The sequence below is a fragment of the Petromyzon marinus genome, chromosome 8 (genome assembly GCF_048934315.1).
Source record: "Petromyzon marinus isolate PM22_M1 ecotype Great Lakes invasive population chromosome 8, UKy_Petmar_22M1.pri1.0, whole genome shotgun sequence".
Taxonomy (NCBI): Eukaryota; Metazoa; Chordata; class Hyperoartia; order Petromyzontiformes; family Petromyzontidae; genus Petromyzon; species Petromyzon marinus.
The window spans coordinates 12,422,511-12,444,706 of NC_133674.1; the positions used below are offsets into that span (position 1 = coordinate 12,422,511).

Consider the following 22,196-nt stretch of genomic DNA (forward strand, 5'->3'; position numbering starts at 1 on the left):
ATGTATGTTTATTTACACTTATTTTACAACACTATATATGTTCAAGCCCATCACAATATATATGCAGCCTTACACATCCAGTAACTCACAGTTGTGGTCAGTGACTGGGATCAAACTCTACAGTACAGTCGTACAATAAATGAAATGTGGCCACGTCTCCAATTCCTTCATTCTTTTTAGCCGACGCGTTGGGACCTGGTGAAGTTGCACCGCCTGCACACTTCGATAGCTACACAACTAGACGTGTAAATTGGTGATAACTGCTGTCATGTTTTGAATAGCAGCCAATTCAAAGTACATTGGCGAAAAATGTGTATAAAGAAGTCTACATGCTAAATCTTTATGCATGCGGATTTGCGATGAATGCATGTATTTAGGTAAGAGTTATTCTCTTTGCCTGTAAGATATATTATAATGATGCTTCTGGCTATTTACATCATCAGCCAAGCTATTAAGCCCTTAATAATTGAGCAAATAATTAATCTTGATTATTGTATTTGTTCTTGACTTAAAGCTTTTGTGACTGCAGGAATTCATATTCTTTGGGTCTTTCGGTGAAGCCACATAGATAGAAAATAAAATAAAAAATATCACGACGTTTCGATCACAACACAAGCAATCGTCATCAACCTGGTGACGGTTGCTTGTGTTGCGATTGCTTGTGTTGCGATCGAAACGTCGAAATACTTTTCATATTTTTTCTATCTACGTGGCTTTACCGGGAGAACCAAAAAATAGTTTATTTGTGTTTACTTTAATTGTGGAACACAGCCCTTATTTAATACCACATAGCTTATTGAGAATTAAATGTTGGAATCCATATCCAGTGAGAAAACAGGATGCTTACTAAATGCTTCCTTTACATTTCCATCACCCCTTGTAATGCCACACTTCCCACGTTCACCTTCTGCAGTCATCATTCTTTCACCCCCTCAGCTTGATCCTTGCTCCTTCAATTGGTCACAGTCCAGGCACTTACATTGCCCTGAACCCAGCTCAGATCACCTCAACTAGAAAAGGTGTTCTCCCACCCCCATCTGTGTAATTTTCTCTTGAAAAATAAGTGTCCATTCAAACAGAAAATGCTGAGGCCTCCGAACCGACCCCACCCACCTCCAGCCATTTATTCTGCATGGGATTTCTGAGGTCTGTGACCTGGTGCAGCCCACATTCCCTGAGCCATCAACCAAATTAACTTCCATTCCAGCGACTGCATGAAATGGGGCTTTAAAAATGTCTGCATTGGCTTTTAAATCAGTGTCACTATTTAAGCAAAAGTGGAACAATGTGTGATTGAATTTGCGCAAGTACATTTGAGGATATGCAAATGGTACTGTATTTTAACCTTGAGTGGTATACCATTTTCTCAGAAACCGTTATGACACATTTTCAATAATACATTGAGAGAAAATTATGTTATAATAAGTTATTTCTAAAATTGAGGTGAATTTTGTTGTCAACGAAATTCTTGCTATGGACACTAGGATAAAAGCAAAATAATAAAAATGACAAACACCACGTTAATATGGAGCAGAAGTGAAACAGAATACTGCACCCTCTATAGACATATCTATGCATTTCTATTGTCGATGAGTGGCAGCAACACCATCCCTGATATTTTTGAACAAAAAAATGAAGAGTGAAAAATGTTGGTAAAAAAAAAGTCACAGGGCTTAACATTGCATTTTAAAGGGTTAATGGAATTGTCAAGGGTTGTAAAATTGCCAGGGAAGAAAAGACTTGGGGGATTATAATGCTGATTTACAAGCAGCTTTCCACTCTCTGGGAAACAGGAGAAGCAGGGTTTTTTTAAGAGGGGAAGTAATTTATGGCAGCCTTTTCAGTTTAACGCACATTACGGTCCTCTCAGGATGATGATGAATGCAAGGCGCACAGAGAGCGACAACTTAGGTCTATCTCTCACCAGACTTCATGGCCTAGATTTAGGAAGCAGGTCAACGGGATAGGTGTTACTCACAGCATAAGTGACAGAGGTACATCTCCGATGTCTTCAAGGTCGGCAATAGCAGCTACAATGGCAATAAATGACTAAGTTTAAATTCAAATAAATTCAGTTATGCAGCCATAAGTAGCATGAGACAGAGCGAAAAGGAAATGTCACACAGTATAATGTTGCATAGTAGTTAAATCCTGTGCAATAATGACTGCAATTCGTTATTGTTATAACATACATCAAAAACAAATTATTCTTGTGCATTTCACTATTTGACACTATTTACACATAATACAAAGACACCAACAAAATGCACATTGGCAGTCTGGGGACTCACAGTGCGAACGTATGCATGTGTGCTGTGTTTGTAGGTTCATAAGATGTCACACAATTACATAAATAAGCTCACATATGACTATTGCTGTATATTGGTGGTTGTCACATTGGCATGTTTCCCCTATCACAGACAATGTCCGAGTAAAATGTAAATGTGGATAAAAAGGCTCGTTCTACAGATGTCAGTCATTATTTTTGATGTGATAGTACATGAATGGATATAAATAAATAAGATTATAGTCATAACCCTGGATTCCAATTAGCACTCTTGAATCAGTTGTCAGTTCTGTGGCTCAAATCCAGAGAGAAGCCGGGTGAGGAAGGTTGGATTGTAGGAACAATTTTGCAGGAAAAAATTCTGTCGTGTTTTGTGATGTCCTCCCCCAAGACATGGCTATTCTAGGTAATTGAAGGGCGAGTGATTTCTGTATGAAAAATACTGATAGTTTGAAAACAATAGTGAGCGTGTGTTTTGTGAGAGAGAAACTGTATTGTATTTATTCTTTTAGCAGTCGTCTCTATTCCCAGCACTCCAGTTTCTTGAAATCTTTACAGTACACAAAACATAATTACAGTGAAGTCAGTAAATATACAGACACGCACCTTTACTCCACATATGCATACACAAAGCGTTACTTTGAAAAAAGACAAGATAATGTTAAGAGTAGCTCCTCCCCCCTCCCCCATGACTCTGGCAAGAATGCCCTGCACCCGACTGAAGCGACATTCCCCTTAGTCCTTCCACCTCAGTCCCGTTGACCACTTTTTCACTCACCTTTGTCTCTCTGCGATGAAAAAGGGCCATTTCCCAAAACGTTTCGTGCAGTACGATAAAATTAAATAATAACAAAAATCCATCAAGCCTACAGACAAATGTATCGAGCTGTTTTTTGTTTGTTAGTTATGCTTGTACACCACTGCCAGTTTCATTCGTTTCTCGTATTAGATTGTCATATACTGTCGCTACCTTGTGCCCACGCGCTCCGTCTTGGCTGACTGTGGACCTGCTTGTCAGTTCTATTTGTTCTTGACACATTGTTGAAAACATAAAATGCAAGGAGCACCGTAAACGTGTAGGTATATTTACCTTCAAGAAAAACACGCTGCGGCAAGAACAACGGTTGAGATACAAAATAATAAGGAAAGGAAGACTACAGGAGATTTAAAAAAAAACTCCTTTAAAAAATTAGGACAGCAATCGGTCATTATATAAATAAAATAACAGAAAAAAACATTCGATCTGAGTGCTTTATTTTCATGTGTGCTAACGAATGCATAATTAAAATAAACTGGTCAGTAGGCTTGCCAAGAGTTGACCAAGAACACACATTATAGTTTAATTCTGTAAGCTTATACAGTGAGGGAAAAAAATATTTGATCCCCTGCTGATTTTGTACGTTTGCCCACTGACAAAGAAATTATCAGTCTATAATTTTAATGGTATGTTTATTTGAACAGTGAGAGACAGAATAACAACAAAAAAATCCAGAAAAACGCATGTCGAAAATGTTATGAATTGATTTGAAATTTTATGAGGGAAATAAGTATTTGACCCCTCTGCAAAACATGACTTAGTACTTGGTGGCAAAACCCTTGTTGGCAATCACAGAGGTCAGACATTTCTTGTAGTTGGCCACCAGGTTTGCACACATCTCAGGAGGGATTTTGTCCCACTCCTCTTTGCAGATCTTCTCCAAGTCATTAAGATTTCGAGGCTGACGTTTGGCAACTCGAACCTTCAGCTCCCTCCACAGATTTTCTATGGGATTAAGGTCTGGAGACTGGCTAGGCCACTCCAGGACCTTAATGTGCTTCTTCTTGAGCCACTCCTTTGTTGCCTTGGCCGTGTGTTTTGGGTCATTGTCATGCTGGAATACCCATCCACGACCTATTTTCAATGCCCTGGCTGAGGGAAGGAGGTTCTCACCCAATATTTGACGGTACATGGCCCCGTCCATCGTCCCTTTGATGCGGTGAAGTTGTCCTGTCCCCTTAGCAGAAAAACACCCCCAAAGCATAATGTTTCCACCTCCATGTTTGACAGTGGGGATGGTGTTTTTGGGGTCATAGGCAGCATTCCTCCTCCTCCAAACACGGCGAGTTGAGTTGATGCCAAAGAGCTCCATTTTGGTCTCATCTGACCACAACACTTTCACCCAGTTGTCCTCTGAATCATTCAGATGTTCATTGGCAAACTTCAAACGGACATGTATATGTGCTTTCTTGAGCAGGGGGACCTTGTGGGCGCTGCAGGATTTCAGTCCTTCACGGCGTAGTGTGTTACCAATTGTTTTCTTGGTGACTATGGTCCCAGCTGCCTTGAGCTCATTGACAAGATCCTCCCGTGTAGTTCTGGGCTGATTCCTCACCGTTCTCAAGATCATTGCAACTCCACGAGGTGAGATCTTGCATGGAGCCCCAGGCCGAGCGAGATTGACAGTTCTTTTGTGTTTCTTCCATTCGCAAATAATCGCACCAACTGTTGTCACCTTCTCACCAAGCTGCTTGGAAATGGTCTTGTAGCCCATTCCAGCCTTGTGTAGGTCTACAATCTTGTCCCTGACATCCTTGGAGAGCTCTTTGGTCTTGGCCATGGTGGAGAGTTTGGAATCTGATTGATTGATTACTTCTGTGTACAGGTGCCTTTTATACAGGTAACAAGCTGCGATTAGGAGCACTCCCTTTAAGAGTGTGCTCCTAATCTCAACTCGTTACCTGTATAAAAGACACCTGGGAGCCAGAAATCTTTCTGATTGAGAGGGGGTCAAATACTTATTTCCCTCATTAAAATGCAAATCAATTTATAACATTTATTACATGCGTTTTTCTGGATTTTGTTGTTGTTATTCTGTCTCTCACTGTTCAAATAAACCTACCATTAAAATTATAGATTGATCATTTCTTTGTCAGTGGGCAAACGTACAAAATCAGCAGGGGATCAAATACTTTTTTCCCTCACTGTATACATAATTAATATTCTTAGCATTGTCAACAATGACTGCATGAATACTCCTTACAAATTTGCGTGAACTTTATTCAGTGAAGTCTAGTTCCGATAGTGTATTGCTCAAACAGGCACAGAGCTGACCAATTACTTGAATGTGCAACTCATGACAGCGCAGATGTAATGTTGTGTTAGACACATTACGACATTAAAATGATAACCAGGACTCTTCCAGGATGTGATTCGTGGTTCTCCCATCTTTAGAAACCTCTGAATTAATAAAAAAAACGAGCTGCTTTGGTCTAGATGCCCATAAAATAATTTCTTTCATAAATAAAACAAAAAAGCAACATTCTCCAAACCCCATTCTTTTGAAGCCAGGATCCTCCCCCTGCCACAGCTATCTCCTCCATGCCCCACCTCAGCTCCCTCCCACTGGTCCCACCCTTGCCCTTACTTCCAGACTAATTTCCTAAAAATTGTCTAATTTGGGATAGTTTAAGCCTCCACTGACATTCAAGGGATTTCTGATACACGCTCGTAGAGCCAGCACGTGAATGCATTATCAGAGAAGTTGTTAAGTTGTTCATTCCACCAGCAGAAGAGAGACACAGGCCAGATACTGGCACTAGATGTACTGAGATAGTAATATGATTGTTAACTGTCTGGTTTCACATGCAATTTCCAATTTCATTCTCGATATAAAATACTCATTTCTGAGCCAAATTATGTTGCAGCAATGAGTACAAACATCCTGTATATTTAATACACCCGCAATGGTTTAAGCACACTACTGATAAGACACTGAATTCGAAAAGCGCCCCAGAGTTTGCTTGAATTAAAAACCCAATGCATCTCAAAAATATTACGTGACCGATGGGATGTTTAAAAAAACACATGTGTGGAGAGGTATATATGGGAAGGTGGCATGTTATTAATAAGTAGGTTGAGACCTGCCATGTTATTTACTTGGTAATGCCTAAATTATATCGTGTTTTATACATCTACTGTATGTTATATATTTATCTGTATGTCAGTCATATAATTTATGTAAATGTATGCAAATTATATGCATGTAGAACTGTAGTTAATGAAATATTGCATTATGCATGCATTTTGAATAGCCTCTATATAATCATGAAAATGGGTAAGAGTAGTGGCGCAGTGGTAAGTCCGCTGCATTATGAACCTGGTGAACTGAATTTGATTCCCAGCCACAGCTAAGATCAGTGGCAAGTAATATCAGAACGAGTTCTGGGCTTCTCACTTCACAAACCCTCACTGACCCGTATATATTAAAACATTCAGTTATTAATAACACTGGAATGTACTTTAATTTTACATGTGACTACTGTAGTACATACTTACAGTATATACGTAACATTGTAGGATGCGTAAAGTCTGCTGTTGGAGCGATGGCATACATACTGTAGCTCCAGACTATGCATTATTGTACTGTATTATACAACCTACAATATGCAAGTACCGCACCATGTCCAAAGTTCTTTGTGACTTATGTTTCCTAAAAATGTTTTATCAGCAGTCTAAAATCTCTCAAATGTTTATAATTTGATGCGGTGTCATCAATGCATTAATATAGTTCACGCCATGCATCCGTAATATTTTCTTTGGCATTTGCATAAAACCAACTGTTATCACAAATCAGGTCTTCTGAACAAATAAAACATTGACAGGGAATTGAGATGTGCGAGAGATGGCAGTGCCGTGATGTGCATGGAGAATTTTAATTTTCTCATCAAATAGCAGCTCCTGGAGGATAACAAGATAACACGTGTATAATGTGCACTCTTTTAAGAAACAAAATAAAATGATCGTGTCTACTTGACATGTAGCTAGCACTACACGTACAACCATATCCTCTAAAAACCAAGGTCCAGTTGAGAAATAAAATAAAGGCATGCTTAATAATTGTACTTCATTCTCACTGAGAAATGCACTCTGATGCAGTCGTGTTGTTAATTTGGATAGCCATGCAATGCATATTCATATTTTTTGCTGTACGTGAGAAAGGTCCTTCAAAGAGAATCGCAATGGTTAATTTTTGAAGCAAACGGTGCAATTTAATGTATCTGCAAGGATTTGAGATACAAGAAAGTAGATGTCATAAACCGTCAAAGTGAAGTATCGTTATCTATAAATGAGCACTACTTATGAACAATTTATTTTCTTGTACTATATTGTAAATGCTAAGGCCTCAATACATGGACCGTGTATTACCCATGCTCAATGTTAGTTGCTTTGCTCACATTTTCTCATTTCAAAGTGGATAATTTGTGTGTACGATGCATTTACCAAACATGTGTACACAGTTCAGTGTGAAAAACTACTTTTACAAATTTTCCATGCAAGCGCCAGACATATGTTGTAAGCAATTACAGCCGGTATTTTAGTACATGTTTCAATGAACTAGTCAATGAACTAGTCATTGAAATGTATTAGTGCTCGTGTTGCCATTGCAGACCAAACCCGAATGTCTCATTCAGCCTAGGACTATAAAAACTGCAATTAAGTTCAACACAATACAACTTCCAGATCTCGCTACAAATAAAATGATGCCACCTGAACACAGATGCCAATTCCCGGACTGCCCGGCTCAAACCCAGGAACCCTAGGGCCTGTTACTGCCTTCCAGGGACAGCCAGGGCAGCACCAGCTAGAGTTGTCACCTGTCAGATTTGTCCCTGCAAGTCAGTAACAGGCCCTGAAACTGCCCTGGAACTCGTTGGGCCCCAGTTTCTTCGTCCCCCCCCCCCCAATATTTGGCCACGTTGTGCCCTGGGCCATGCCGCTCTGTCGTGCTTCCCTGTCACCACCCGACTTGCTTGTTCACCTACTTAATTCATAATGTTGTGCCTCACGTATGTCACTTATTGACATTATCTTGAGACGTGGTTGCATCTTCATTATATATTGTACAAGTTTTTAAAGAAATATATTGAACACACTTGATATAATGGAATCCTACTCTTTTAGTATTTGTGATTAAATTTAAAGAGCTGTGGGGTTTGAGTGTGAATGTTTGCAAAATATCAAAAGGGTCTGTGTGCAATATATGTTGATGATGATGAATATCCTAGCTGAGTTGTGGATGCATTTTAAAATAGCAGCCAATGCTCAAGGCGATTCACAAAAGGCATGTATTGATGTCAAAACTGCATATATGATTTCGTTCGTATCAATGAAAGTAATCATAATCAGCATTCAGATTAATCTTAAATTCATAAATAAAATATATGACTTTAATACATGAAACGTATGTTTCAGTAACAGTATCGTGACCTAAATCCCTGTGTAAAAATTACTCATAACCAAAACAAGGTAGATATGTACAGTGGGGTATGTTCGTTACTGGCATGTCTCCTTTGAAAAATGGATTTTGTATCTCATTGGGCTCTCATGTAGTAATATAAAAAAATGAATGTATTGATCATCAAGAGGCTTGACACTGACACTTGATAAAGATAACTTTGGTCTCAAAAACAAATGCATTACTGACAGACCACTCTCTCACATATACTATATGATTTATTTATTGATTTAATTATTTACCGTCTCAAATTCCCAAAGTCTCACTGCATTCACTTTTCATGTGCTTTCAATTAATGTGCAAACTCCAGCACAATAATTCTCAAAAGTTCAGTGCAATGCTCATTTAAAAATCACAACTTTAAGTATCACAGTGAATATATTATTTAAGGGATTGTAGTTTACTCATGTGGTTGTATGGTAATAGGTAGGAATGGTATACATTTGCAAACAACTTGCCAATGTTTTCTTTTTGGTCTGATGAAAGACAATAAGTTGTGTGGACCTGTACTCATAAAACACCAACTGAGTTGCAGTGTAATGAGCCTTCGACTCGCATGCAAGCTCATTACTCCTTCACCAAATATAATTTCATGTCCTACTTTATTCTCTGCTGGTGAAGTGCCCTAGTGGTCGTTCATTCACCAAGGCTCGCTCACGGTTGGATTCCAGTGGCTACCCTGATGATTACTGCCGAGTGCCTTTACCGGACAAAACTATTCGCCGCCTGCTTCACAGTGATGGTTACAGATCCTAGTGACGTCATCTGCTGGCATCAGGGTCCAAATTTGCCCAATGTGAAAAATTACCCGCAAATTATTCAATTGGAATATACAGTATGTAGGCAATGATGGCTCCTTACTGTGAAAACCTGCCGTAACTATCATGAAATTAAGCCACGAGACTGTGAGGCTTTCCTGGGTAAACAAGTGTAGTAATAGTCAACTTGTTTATTTTCTATTTAATATAATGCATGTCATCAACCAGTATTTTGGAATGTTTATTAAATACTAGCTTTACCACCCGGCTCCACCTGGGACTTGGATTCACCACGCCCGGCCACCTTTGTCCCCCCAGTGGCGATGTGCACACACCACACCAGTTACTAGTTTGAGGCTGAGTCGACCTAGGGGAGGCCCAGGACCGGTTAAAATAATCGTCACCGGTGGTTGCCGGGTTCGTAGCGCAGTGCGCTAACCACTACACTACAATGCGTTACTCTTCCACACACACACAGACAGACACACACACACACACAGACACAGACAGACACACACACAGACAGACAGACACACACACAGACACAGACAGACACACACACAGACACAGACAGACACACAGACCCAGACACACACAGACACACACACAGACACATACACACAGCGCGCTAACCACTACACTACAATGCGTTACGCTTCCACATGCGCGGGTCAAATGACAGATTTGACGTCACAGCTCACTTGCCGTGCAAAAAATAAATGCATTAATGAGCTCCCCCCCCCCCAAAAAAAAAACACAAGCGTGTATTTTTTTAAATTTTTGCATGGTGTACAGTCTAGAAAGTACCCACATGGCAAATGTCAAGTTTGTTGCATGTCGGGAAGTACGCTAAACATTTTTAACAGACACATAATCACAACTTTGCCTTGTATATATATGGAGATATACAGTGGTGTGCAATAAACATTCAAAATATGATTGATTCCTGAATGCAACATAATTTAATCAGTTACATTCAGAGTGCCTTAATTGTAATTTGGACCAATTACATTAAGAAGTGTAAATTTATAAATCCATTATATATATCTCTACCCTCTGACTATCGAAAAGGCATCCAAAACAGACAATCTGCCCGTTGAGCTTAACCGAAATGGGGAATATTTTTCAGATCCCAAAAAAATAGTTGACAATTTTAACCTTCATTTTTCTGAAGCTGGTAATCTTTTTGATAATGTATTGGGAGTCACCCCTGCTCCTGCAAATTCCTACACCCCTGTCCAAACATTAAACGAATTTAGTTTCCAACCAATCCACGAAAGTAATGTTCTGAAACAACTGTCCTACCTCAAAGGGTCCTCCTCTACCAGAGCAGATAGTTTTCCCGTCTTTGCTCTACTAACTGTTGGTCACCTAATATACAAACCTATAGCCCATATTTTCAACCTGTCCATCAAAGAAGCATCAGTTCCTCTAGAATGGAAACATTCCTATGTCTGTCCACTTCACAAAGGGGGCCCTAAAGATGATCCCAATAACTACCGACCTATCTCAATTTTGTCCCCATTGATGAAAATTTTTGAAATAATTTTGAACTACCAAATTAGCAGTTTCCTGTCCACCAACAATCTACTACATCTAAAACAATCTGGGTTCCGAAAAAAATACAGCACCACATCTGCTGCATTAGACTCTTTGAATCAAATTTACAATAGCCTTGATAATAAGCAGTACTGTGCCTGTCTTTTTCTTGACCTGTCCAAAGCTTCTGATACAATAGACCACAACACCCTGCTTAGTAAACTAAGTTGCCTCGGTTTTTCCGAAAACACAGTACAATGGTTAAAAAATTACCTCTTTTCTCGCACCCAAACTGTATTCACAGATGGTTGGAGGTCAAACAGTGTTAAGATAACAAAAGGGGTTCCACAGGGTTCCATCCTCGGCCCTCTCTTGTTCTCTCTTTATGTCAATGACTTGGGCACTGACCTGGATCATTCCAGGGTAAATCTTTTTGCAGATGACACGATACTGATTACTGCTGGCCGCTCTCCGGATGACATCATTGCTAAGCTCCAGGGTGATTTCAACAAACTACAACATCAGCTAGTTTCTCTTAAACTCGTCCTGAATACCTCCAAAACCAAGGTGCTATGCTTCTCACCGGGACAAAAGCAGGAAGTTATTTTTCCCCAATTACATTCCTTGAATAATGATCAAATAGAGCAAGTCAAGATCTATAAGTATCTTGGGGTCATCCTGGATTCAAAACTTAATTTTGAAGATCACATTGATTATATTGGTAAAAAGACAAAAATAAAAATTGGTTTTCTGTATCGACACAACCACTGCTTCCCCCCAATGTTCCGTTTGGAATTGATAAAAGCTACCATACTGCCTCTACTTGACTCCTGTGACATCGTGTATAAATCAGCCCCAAGTACTGTACTGAAGAAGCTTGATTTCATCTATCACTCGGCCTTAAGATTTACATTGAACTGCCCATATAGGACTCACCACTGTGATCTCTACATTGGGTCAAACTTAACATCTCTTAATGTTCGACGGCTTGTGCACCAGATCTTATTTATTCACGATGTACTTACAAAAAAATCCGCAGACTACCTACTGAATCTCCTCTTTGTTTCAAAGAACAAATTTGACCTCAGGTCTTCGCTCATTTACCAGCTTCACATTCCTTATTGCCGTACAAAAACCGGAGGAAGGGCCTTTGCTATTGATGCCCCCAGGGTATGGAATGCTATTGCCAATAAACTGCAACTTGAATCACTACCTATGAGATCTTCTCTCAAAACTGCTCTAGAGCAGTTGTACGCCCCTAGCTGCCACTGCTATTCAGTGGCCTAAAATATGGCTCTAGATTTGTGTTATAATTTATTTATGTAGTTTATTGTAAAAAAATTCGTCACAGTCCCTATGATCACTGTTACATTGCATTTATAACTTTTATTTTGGTGATTTCGAAACCGTTTTTTTTTGTTTTGGCCATGTTTTTGTTTATTGTAGTACGGAGTTTGACTGATGGCCTTAATCTTTTTGTCTTGTGGTTGTTGTTGTTTGACTTGCATCCCACTGGGATTTTTGCACACAGCGTTGGTGTACGGTGCTATTTCAGGAATATTTTGATGTTTTTTCCTGGATTTTTTGTTTGCACAGTCACATAATCACTTTAAGATGTTTTCTTGTTCATGTTTTTGTTTGTTGCGGTTGCATCCGATTCACAGGGCTATACCAAATAAATGAACTAAATGAACTAAAATGAAAATGACTGAATAAGTGGCAGTGTGGTTAGGAGTAATTGACATTTCTCAGTTCAATTCCAGTTGGGGTTGACCTAGCCCATCATCCCCAATGGTCAATAATACAAGGAGCACTTTCTGAGATGCCAGCAAAAACAAAAAGTGTATTTTTTGTACAAGTCAGATATTCCAAAGCTTTAAAGCTTGTTTGATCAGATAATACTCTGACTTTTAATATCTCCAGAAAATAACAATTTGATGTTTTGCTATCTTTTATTTATATTCTGGTGTGAGTGTTTTGTGAAAAACAATATCCTCTACGAAGGAGAACCATCTTTATTAAATGTTTGTCTTTAACCCATTTTGTAGCTGCAATACACGCCTCCAGCTCTTTCACTATATGGTTCATTGTTACATCATGTCACTTCCATGTGGAGGATATTAAATATATCACCCATAACATCACAATAATGTATACCACAAAATACACACAGGAGTCAACATTGAATGTCTCCTTGAATGTCAATACTGCAGGCCAAAAGTAAAATAATCAATATATAATTATACTTGTTATTAGTTATATATTGTACCGTGTTAGGCCCCGAAAGGGGACTATAAAACATTTTACTATTAAAAAAACTCGCCCCCCCCCCCAACATTGGGTCACTCACGTAAAGAATGTGACTCGTAAAACTCAAAAATACTGCACAGATCAGACAGGAATGGAGAAAGGAGGGGGAAGATTGAGAGAAAGTGTGCAGAAAACGTCGCGTGTTAGAAATGTGCTGCCCCCCCCGATGAAAATCCTGCCTGGGACAGCAGCCAGAGACAGTTTTGCGAAAGTGCAGGGCCCAAACCGTGCGCGGCTTCGTAGATCAGATTGTAAATGTACACACACAGCCCTTGTATCAAGCCGCTGCTCTGCGAGGGTCACTCCATGCCTTGTGGATCATGCGGTCATTTAAAAATGCTTTATCACGTTGGTTCAGTGTGGGTTTGTGAAGATATGGAGTATAAATGTGGCACCGTATAAAGTACAGTCGAGTACAACAGTATCTTTTGCTGCACTTGCCGTCTGCTACCCACCACGTAGCACCGCCCTCACAGCCATATATGACGACCTGGGGTCTATGGTTGTCCCACATTCAAGTACTATCCAGACCCATCCTTCTTTGGAATAAGTATATGCTTTTGGCATACCATGTGCCAATTCAGAGTGGTAAGTCCAGGTAGAGGATGTTACCATAGTTCAGCCTATTCGACACACATCCAGGTTGGAAGAGATTTCAACATCAAGGATATGGACTTTGAGAGACATTCTACAGCCCAATGTGCCGTAGTTCTTCACCAGAATCTCAACCAGCTCCACGTAGTTTTCGACCTTGTGATTGCCCAGGAAGCCACGAACCACTGCGACAAAGCTGTTCCAAGCCGCTTTCTCCTTACTAGTGAGCTTCTTGGGGAATTCATTGCACTCAAGGATCTTCTTCATCTGTGGTCCGACGAAGACACCGGCTTTGAACTTTGCCTCAGACAGCTTAGGGAAGAAGTCTTGAAGGTATTTGAAGGCTGCCGACTCCTTATCTACAGCTCTAACAAATTGTTTCATGAGGCCCAATTTGATGTGCATCAGCATCTTCTGGGGGTCCACCAATGTTGTTCCTCCCCACAGAGAACTCTGTCCGCTGTGGCCTGTCGTGCCCGTGGTAGTGCGCCTCGGTGTCCCTGCTGTCCCAAAGGCAAAGATAGCAGGGAAACTTGGTAAAACCGCCTTGGAGACCCATCAGGAATGCCACCATTTTTAAGTCTCTGATGACCTCCCAGCCGTACTCATCATACTTCAAGGCGTCCAGCAAGGTCTTAATGCTGTGTTAGACCAGAGGACGCCAAAAGGCATACAGCACAACGACAATGCACTATCAGAGTAATGAGAGCTCGGGGCAACACAAAAAAGGGGAAAACCCTATTATCATATTTTGGTACTGGCAAAGGAGGTCCCATGATGAAGGAATGATTGTCATACCATCCTCCCTTAATTCCCTTAATAAAAAAAGAGCATGGCAGGTTCAGCATCTGTTCTGACAAACGGCGGACATTTTAATCACATAATGTGGTATGAAGTAACTCACCGCAGGAAAACTCACCGCAAGAGATAAAAATGTATAGTAATCATGATAGTATTTTATCGTAAATCAAGCAGGTTTCTTTTTTCATTATTCCACCTCTTTTTGGAGAAATGTAAAATAGCGGAATAAAAATAAAAACCACCAACTGTTGTGCAGCCGATTGTGCACAAAAACCACATCCTTTGCGCCACACCTATAGCCACCAGTGGGTGGGGCTTTTATGGAACCGATGAATGTGGAGAGATTATACATAATTGAGGAAACTTTCTTGAATCTTGACGGGTTGCTTATTTCGATTCAAAGCTTTCGTGACTGCAAGGATTCATCTTCTTTGGTTCTTTCGGTAAAGTCACGTAGAATGAGAATAAAATAATAAACTGGAGTGCAGTGTTCGATACAGGCTGGTCCCTTCACCTGATGAAGGCCGCTTGTGTTGTGGTCGAAACGTTGTGAGAATTTTATTGTGTTATTTTATTTGATCAATTTATTATTTTATTCTCATTCTACGTGACTTTACCGAAAGAACCGAAGAAGGGTTGCTTATTATAATTTGAGGGCTTGGCTTGTGCTGGGAGCATACCATTCACATTTATGTGCATCTTGCGGGCACCTCTGTTTCTCAAATAATTTTTTAAAGCATTTATTGGATATGTGGTGCTATAAACTTTCCAGAAAGTGGAAGAATTGCGGCGAACGTGCACATGAAGATATTAATGTTGAAGGCCTATAAAAAGATGATAATGATGGTAACTGATGATGATGTTTACCAAGTTCATGATGATGTTGTTGAAGCCAATGTCAATGTTGATAAGGCCAATGATATTGTCGTGACCACAGTTGATGCTGCTGGTATTGCTTATTCTGCTACTACTGATGCTGATAATTACAATTACAAAGATGCAAATAATACAGAAGTAGTCTTCCTTGGAAAGCCACACTGAGTGATGTGCACATCACAGAAAAACTGGAGAACCCAGAGAAACAACCATGCTTAGAGGCGATCACACTCAAATGACCACACAGATTAAAGAACGTGTTGATATATTCTTACTACTGGCCATTTCAGAGTCCAGTGGATTTAGAAGTTTCACAGACGTCCATGTGATTCATCAACCCATGTCTCAAAAGTGATGGATTGCATGAGTTCTGGGCACACTGCACAATTTAAGACTGAGTTGACCCAGGAGAGGCTCAAGATGAGTTATATAACCACGAAACAATGATTACCATGCCCATAATCAGTGGCAGCATCGCCAGTAATCACACTAAAATTTGGAAGTTTGTAACTCCGATTAGCATGGTTGGCTACATACGGTGCGAAATAAGTTCAACATGTATACATGCAGTGCCGAAACCACAGTGCCCCTCACATTAGACAAAGATAAATATCCCCCATATAGCCTTAACAGACTGTTGGGGCAAGTGCTGTTCTCGAGCACCGATGAAGGCTGCAACAGTACACGAGGGGGTGGGTGGCCAGGACCATGCCCAAATGCCTTTGTCTCCCCAATGGCGATGTTTACACCTCACACCAGGCACTCATTTGAGACTGAGTTGACCTATGGGAGGCCCAGGACCAGTTCAGATTCGTCACTTGCTGTTGGCCGTGGGTGGAAATTGAACTCGGGTCACCGGGTTGGTAGTGCAGCGCGCTAACCACTAAACTATTACTCCACACATTACACACATACCTACAAAATAAATGCAAAAAATCGTCCATATAGTTTTAAACAAACTGTTGAGGCAAGTGATGTTAGTGAGCACATATTAAACCCATCACAGGCACACGAGGGGGTGATGAAGCTGACACCACGTCTAGCTACTTGTCACAATGTGTTGCGCAATGCACTATGAACCTGGTGACTTTGGGTTGCCATGGAAGACATCATTGGCAACATGTCCGAGTCTCCTCTATGGTGACTCGGCCTCACATTGATGCATGGTGTGGTGTATGCTTTAGAGGTAATGGTCACTGGATCGCCATAGGAGAGGGTTGGCGTGAGTTGGTGGGTGGGGTTATGGGATCATCGGTCAGAAACTATGCAGTTAATCATTATTGAATAGCGCTAAACTAAGCTGACTTAGCGCTCCACCCTACATTGAATACACCTTGGTTGAGGGCAGAGTAAGCCTCACACGTACATTAGCATGCAGTTCGTGTGCGGTAGTGTAGCGGTTAGCAACGATGCACTACTAACCCGGTGTCCCGAGTTCTGATTCCCATCCAAATGACGAATTTTGACTGGTCCTGGGGCTCCCCTAGGTCAACTCAGCCTCAAATGAGTACTTGGTGCAGTGTGTTAACATTGCCCCTGGGGAGCCGGAGGCTACCGGGCGTGGTGCTGGCCACTCACCCCCTCGTGCTCCATGCCGGCCTTCATAGGTGCTCATTAAAAGCCCTTGCCCCAACGGTCTATTAAGGCTATACAGGAGATCTTTGCCTTTGTGTGCGTGACCCAGAAGCTATGGGTTAAGCTATGCGTTGACGGAGATGACTGGGTCCGTCCTGTGACCTTCTGCCAGCAGCAAGCCTTCGACACTCCACGTGGCCTCAAAGTGCACCTAGCCTGGCACGAGCGCCGCGGTCCACGTCACCGACAACTCGCGGCGAATGGCGGTTGCTGTTGGTGTGTGCGCAAGAGACGGATGGGTCCGTCGACAGGGAGAGTGCACCAATCAGCGACCCCCCCCCCCCGATTCCCATCGACACTCCACACCTGCCTAACGAATGGCTGTGACATTTTTCTGACGAATGGGGCTCCACCCATTCTGCCTCGTGAACCGGACGAAATTCTGCATTGTGAATTCGGTGGAGTTGCTTTTGCAAATTCTTTTTTTTTTTAAGTATACAGCCAAAGAATGGAGTATGCATCTGAGGGCAAGTGTACTGTGGAGATTGAGCACACGGATTAATTTGTGTGCAGGCGATGAGAGGATTATTACATCACAATTGTGAGATGGCAATGTTCTCATAAAAAAAGGCCTTCATCCAGCAGTGGATTGATCACAGCTGGTGATAATGAAAGCAAACTCTACATGCAACAGCCTCCAAGACTTGAAAGGATATATTTTTTTATCAGCTTTGCATGCCGACACATTTACCTGATAGATAATGCAGCCCATAATGCTGAAGATATGGCATTGGGCTTTGTTATGTCAGGGACATCTGCCTTGCCATTTTTTACACGATGTATCGGATTACAGACCTATGTGTGAATTCAGGAATCAGGCACATTCTTCACGGGGTCACAAACAACAAGACAATGGCTCATACCTGCAAACTGATAGACATAACTCTGCTGGGGTTGATGCTGCAGCTGACCTCAATCATGCATAAAAGTAGCTTTTGTCCATTGCACCCTAAATGTTCTTGTACATCGTAGAGCTTTTTATAGCACGCTATCATCTAGGGGGATGCCCAATTAGCCAAGTCGGGCTTAATTAATCCTTATCGTGCGGCTGAATGATACAAAAGAGGGAACAGCGTTTGATGCTTCAATACTGCCCAACAGTGGAATATTTGGTCACACTCCCGTATCGTTCAAAGAACAGAGGTTTACATTTGCATGTTGAGGATATGGCATTGGGCTTCAATGACTAACAGATGAAGTCAGGAGAGAGTAAAATATTTGATATCGTACTTCAGATGCTGGTAGGTATAATCAGGATGCTCGTAACAGAGCTCACAGACTACAGCTTTGTATTCAATGCCATAACCAGTGCTGGGGACTGGGGTGTGTACATTATCCCGGCGGTATTAAATGAGGATCAACATCATCCACATGAAGATACATTCACCTCCCAGAAAATTATAATGCCAACCTCAAGTGTATGTGTATTTATTCTCATTCATCATTTTTTTCTCAAGAACACATTGTAGCTGGGATTCTGCATCTCATTGCTTTGCATTGGCAAGCCCTTGCAAGACGGAGCAAATACGAACTCGAAGTAAGTAAAGTACATAAGGAATATCCACAAGCCCATGAGATGGTAACGTTGGGGAGAATGTCCTTAGAACAGTGGTTGGTAGAGAAATCAAATTTTAGCAGATGCTCTCAGGGATTAGGCTTCTTCATGTTTGCAAATGGATGACCGTTGCTCTAGCGGTGCAAGTGTTTACATTGAAAATTGTGTTTTATTTCACTGTGGACTGCACCAGTTCACTACATGGCTTCTTCAAGTGAACATCACATTGGTAAATCCCAATGGGCCAACCTCCAATAAACAATATGGACACCTCAATACTAACACAAATCGAAAGTCTGTAAAATATACATATACAACTGAATTTAATCTACTTGGCATAATATCAGCATAGTAGATTAAATTTGTATCGAGTATAATGTGACAAACAGCTCGTCATAAAATGTATAAAAGGCAAAGTAAACTATTTAAAATAAAAAAATACCAGATAAGGCCCACTGAGCTGTATAGCTCTTTTTCAGAAGCGACCTAGGCCACAAATGAGAGCTCAACGAAGTGGCTTTTGTGGAAATTTAAGGCAGCCAAATACTCTAAATGCACATTGATTCTAAATATGGAGGGGAAACCCAGAGGACCCTGAAAACAATCCACGCAACCACAGTGAGAACATGCAAACTCCAAATATACAAGCGTCAGGGTCGGAATGGAAACCGCAACCTCCTGTATACCGGGCGAGATGGTTAACATCTTGCCACTGTGGTGCCCTTAAAATAATGTATTCGCCATACATTTCAGAGTTTATTGGCCAGAAGTTAAGAAGACAATGTTGTGGGCAGGTCTTGTAAATTTATGATATGTGGTCAATTGCTGTGTTTTGTAGTCTTTATCTGGTTATCATCAAAGAGTTTTTCCACCCCCTTTAATTGCACCCATGTATAAAAAAAAGTCATTGCACCCTGAATGTATAACGATGCTATAATGCAGAAATAACTTATTTGCTGCAGACATTACATGGCCAGATAATTATACTGTATTTTAACAGTCCCTTGCATTCAAATTTAAATGACTTGGACTCAATACAAGCCGTGATTCTGTATTAAAAATATTGTTTTACTAGTTTCATATATTGATGGCACATTGGCTCCCCTTTTGAAAGTCCTTAAAGTTAATTAAGATATAAAGTGAATGTCTGACATAAATTAGGCTGTATATCCAGTAAAAAAAGAGGAAAGATGTTCTATCAAATTTTTTTCTCTCATGTAAAAGCGTTCGGAATGACACAATTAAGAATAGCAGAAGTATTTTTAAGGTTTACTTCACGTGTAGGTGCTCGGTGGATTATTGCATCGTAAGCAATGGCAGCGACTTGGGGAGGCCTTAATCCAGCAGTATATCAGTCATGGCAGAAGATGTTGATAATGATGCTTTGGGGTTAACCTATGTGGTATGTTCACTTCGTGTACAACTGACAATGAATTCCACTCGTGTGCGATTACTGTATTATCAAATTACAAGTTGTTAAATAAACAGACATTTTACGAGAGTGCCCATGCAGTTCAATCTTCCAAACATAGTTCCGAATGCTCCCTTTTCACTGCACGAGAATACAAAACATGTCTGCGATACTGTGTTGCCAGTGGTGTACAAGCACAAAGAATAAGCATATTTGTCGATAGCACTATCCTGAAATTAAATTATAAATATAAAAGGTGATGTTTTGGGAGATGTCTCTGCTTCGGAGAGAAATCAATTAATAAGGACCATTGCCTGGAACGTCACCGATTATAAATAAATCTTACTTTGAGGGGAGTGTTTGTTATTGTAAACATTGTTGGTGAGTTTTTTAAAGAAGTTTGCAACCTGAACTTTCGCTTACGTAACCCCAAAAACCAGCAAATATTCTTCATCTGAGATAGTCCTGCTTTCTTACAAACCGTATGCATATCCTCAGCGTGGCAATCATTGTACAGCCATTCAATAATTGTACACGTCATGCTTATCACCACCACTGACAAGTGAGTACTGAAATGGTTACAGGTAATGTGAACCAACAGCACACCTGTTAAATTGATGCTGATATATCACAACAGCTAAGGTGAGATGGATATGTCATGCATTGTGAGTGGCACATACAGAAGTCAAGTACGGTACTGTTGTATGCATTTTTGTCCAGTTGCTTCCCAATCAGACCACTCGGTAAAATGAAAACGCAACACGTTCGTCAAAAATACTGTTTCAAAACGACAAATACACAGTGGGTGACGTGTCAGGTAACGTTTCTTCTTCAAAGTACAACAAACAAAGGCCATTTCCAAAAAAACGTTGCCTTTTTGTTGAATTTGTTGTTTTTACTTGTGCACCTCTGCCACCACAATATCGCCAACTAATTGACTTAATTAAATTGGCAAGACGCGATTAGTATATGCATGTGAATTTGCATATGCCAATTGTGAGCAATAGTGAATTGTCAGTAATGATACATAAAAGGTATCCACTGATACAATTAGTGCAATTTTATCCATTGCTATTATCTTCGTTTCAGACCTCTTTTCTTGATCTCAGTCGTTCAGTTGTGCAGCTCAGATAGATCTATTCTGGACCTTTCTCCGAGCAGAGTGCTTTGTGATGGGTTTTTGTTTTGTTTTCAATGCATTACTTTATAGCACACATTAACAGTGGTTTCACACTGGGCTCTGAACCGTCTGTGCTGATAATAGCCCCTGAACATTTGATCCTTATGGCAGTACCCCGGGGTTCCAAATAGTACAAAATGGCCAAGGCAATTCAATATTTTATTTCTTGGACACTATTTTTTTTCCAGGGGTGTACTTCACTCCGCGACTGAGGTACCAATCAATCCGAAATCAGTGCTACTCCGCGATGTCGAAAGGCCAAACATTAGCATAAAAAATCCGTTATCGAAAGATTCTACTTTGAATAGCGCATCGTGTACAGCTCGTCGAGATCAGTCGATGGCCGCATCGCCGACCATCAACAGACTAAAAATTACTGCATCACAGACATTATGGGAGAGCCGGGGTACTATGGTACCCAGGGGTGCCGCCATAAGGTTCATTTCGGGACACTGTATGAAAGATTGCCTCTGAATAGAGGTGTGGTCTGGGTATTCTAAATTGTCAGTTGCTGAAGGAAAATAGAACTCTTTCTCCTTTTTGTGGACCATCTGAAATTTTGTTTTAATGGCTCTCGACACTTTGATTTTGGAACAGCCCGGGCAACGTTGCTTCCTATGCAACTGAACATCAGAATGGTAACAATTTATCGCACTGGATTTGTGTCTTTCATACATGGCCCAATGGGAAATTTATTGTAAACAGCTCTGCAGATGAAAGTAAAGTTTATCCCGCCATTTGCTTTGTCATCCAATATTGATCCTTGGATTAAAAAAGTGGTCAAAAAATGGGAAAGGGAATTTACAAAGAGGGATCTTTAACGCTATACCTAAATTTAAATGCATTGCAGGGTGCAAATAAATCACTAATTATTTGGCTGAAAAAATACTGGCATGCTGACATATCAATCCCAGGTTCACCTATTGAATTGCCTTTTTTTCATCAAATGCAAAAACAGCAACCACTTTGCTCATC

The 22,196-nt window shown here is 40.6% G+C and overlaps 1 protein-coding gene across 4 annotated transcripts in view; it reads right to left on the reverse strand.

The window, feature by feature from the left end:
• The window catches only part of LOC116940229 (netrin receptor UNC5C), a 119,499-nt gene that overhangs the window by 79,104 nt on the left and 18,199 nt on the right, over positions 1-22,196 (reverse strand). The window lies entirely within an intron of this gene.